Source organism: Nannospalax galili, unplaced genomic scaffold, assembly GCF_000622305.1.
Source record: "Nannospalax galili isolate Female #2095 unplaced genomic scaffold, S.galili_v1.0 scaffold1600, whole genome shotgun sequence".
Lineage (NCBI taxonomy): Eukaryota > Metazoa > Chordata > Mammalia > Rodentia > Spalacidae > Nannospalax > Nannospalax galili.
The window spans coordinates 157,256-159,940 of NW_008346116.1; positions in this window are offsets into that span (position 1 = coordinate 157,256).

Below are 2,685 nucleotides of genomic sequence, written 5' to 3' on the forward strand. Positions count from 1 at the left end.
CCTCCCATAGCCTCCCCCCGCCCCCATCTCTTATTGCTTTAGCTTTGTTGATTCTCATGATTTTAGATATTTATCCATTTCTTTTAGGTTTTCAAATTTAATAAGAGTATAGGTTTTTAAAGTATTCCTGTTCTGGATCTTTCTGGTGACTGTTGTGATGTTTCCCCTTTCATCTCTGATTTTGTTGATATGGATTTTCTCTTTCTTTCTTTTGGTTAACTGGGCTAAGGGTTTGTCTATCTTGTTTAGCTTTTCAAAGAACCAGCTCATTGATTGTTTGTATTGTTTTCTTTGTTTCTATTTCATTAACTTCTGCTCTGATATTTTTTATTCTTGTCTGTTGGGTTTGGGTTTCATGTGTTGTTGCATTTCAAATGTTTTAAGTTGCAATGTTAAGTCATTTATTTGTGTTCTTTCTGATTTTTTAAAATAGGCACTTAGAGCTATCAATCAAAGCAGAGAACTGCCTATGCTATAATGTCCTTAGCAACTGAACTCCTCTAACCCCATAAAAGGAAGCCCTGACCCATAATGAGGGCCGCCGAGTACCTTCACTCATGTGGCTGCTCCCTTGCAGTGGATTCTGATGTTTTCTATTGCTTTGCTTTAGAGTTTCCTTGCTACGTGTGCAAGTCAGTGTGTGCTTTTATTTCATATCTTTGAATAACAGCCAAGAACCAGGGTCTGGAGAGATGACTCAGCAGTTAAGAACACTTGCTACTCTTACAGAGAACCAGAGTTTGGTTCCCAGCCCCGACATGGAGGCTCAAAACTGCGTGTAATTCCAGGATCCTGACACCCTCTTCTGGACTCTGTGGGCACCTGCACTCACACATACACATTCTCACACACATAATTAAAAATAAAAGAAATCTTTTAAAAAAGAAGTCACTGAAGAATTTTTTAAAGAGAGGTCAAGAATCTGGAAATGCAGGACCCAGACCATCAATAATACTGTGCCTCACACAGAACCAGCTTGGCTCAGGAGCCTTGCAGCCATGAGCTACCAGAATCCACTTGGCCAGCCACACCCCCATATATAGCCTGTTCTCTGTCCTATCTACTTCACTCACTGTCCTCATTCTGTCCTTCCTGATGACAGCTGTGAAGCAGTTTTCTGATATGTTTGGAAATAGGAACTTTGTGTGTCCTTATGGAAGACAGGATTGGTAATTCACCTGCTACCAAAGTTGCCGATGGTCTATTCCAGGATCCAAAAAGACTGAGCGTCTCCTCCTTTCCCCCAATCTCCTGGCACCATGGAGCTGAGGGTGGAGGCAGAAAAAGACAGGTCAGCAAAGAACTTTCCAGGGCTAAGGCACATGGGCCCCCAGGCACGGTGACAATGCAGTGCAGGCTTCCGAAAGAGGTCACCAGGCAGATTAAGAAGCCAGGGGCTCTGGTGCCCACCAAGAAGAGAAGCTGCCCTGGTTTAAATCACAACACTAGGGCTCTGCCATGGTGGCAACCTGCCTGGAAGGATTTCAGGGCTCCATGAGGTGCTAGGGAAGTGGCCTTGGCACTGGCTGCCTTCAGCTTATTCACCATGGGCAGTCTCACTGGTTTTCTCTGTGATGTGCAACAGGGTTGCTTACCCTCAGGTCACTGCAGCGCTGGGGTGCAGATCTGTAGAGAGCACTTCAGAGGTTGGGACTCCAACACTCTGTACCAGCAGGGTCTGAATGTCACCCTGCTATTCACCACAAAGCCACTGTCCCAAACCAGGCAATGGTTCCTCACTGTTCAGCAGCACAGCCAGTGAGTGGACACATGCTCGCTGGGGAGCTGAGTGAGCAGTCAGCAAGTCATGGACAAAAGTTGTACTTGGTGACTTTGGTCTTGGAAATGTGAGAACTCAAAGCGCCCTCAGATACCAGTGTGGCTGGAGCTCAGGTGGCTGCTGGGTATGGGGGAGGAAGGGTCATAAATAGCCTGGGAGCCCTGCAAGGATTAGAAGTGCCCATCTGGGAACAGAAACGGAATGCCTAGAATAAAGAAAAGCTCAGCAGCTGTAAGGCACAGGGAACTCTTGGAGACTGAGTGGGAGACCCAAGAACCCTCACCGTACAGTCAACGCGAACTGCAATGAGGGCTTCATTTATGTGAAAAGGAAGCCTTCTATTTCCCCATGGAGACAAAAACGAGGATCCAACCCACAGCTAAAGGCTGTGGTCATTTAAACCTGGGAATACTTTGGTCCAGGCTCTTCTGGCTTTCAAAGTTTGCACTGAAAAGTCATCTATAATCCTAATGGTTTTCCTTTATATGTGACTTGTTTCTCTTTTGCAGCTTTCAGTATTGTCTCTTTGTTTTGTACATTTAGTGTTTTTACTATGATGTGCTGTGGAGAGTTTCGTTTTTGGTCCTGTGTATTTGTTCTTCTATATGCTTCTTGTATTTGTATGGGCATGTCTTTCTTTAATTTGGGGAAATTTTCTTCCATGATTTTGTTGAAGGTTTGGTCCATGCCATTATCTTGGGATTCTTCTCCTTCCTGTATGCCTATGATTCATAAGTTTCATCTTTTTATGGTGTCACACAATTCCTGCTTATTCCATTTTTGTAATTTCTTTAATTTTTCATAATCTTGGCTTGAGTGGTCTTATTCGTCCACTTTATCTTCCAGTCTTGATATCTGTTTTCCATTTCATTCATCTTATTGGTGAGGCTTTCACCTGTCATTTC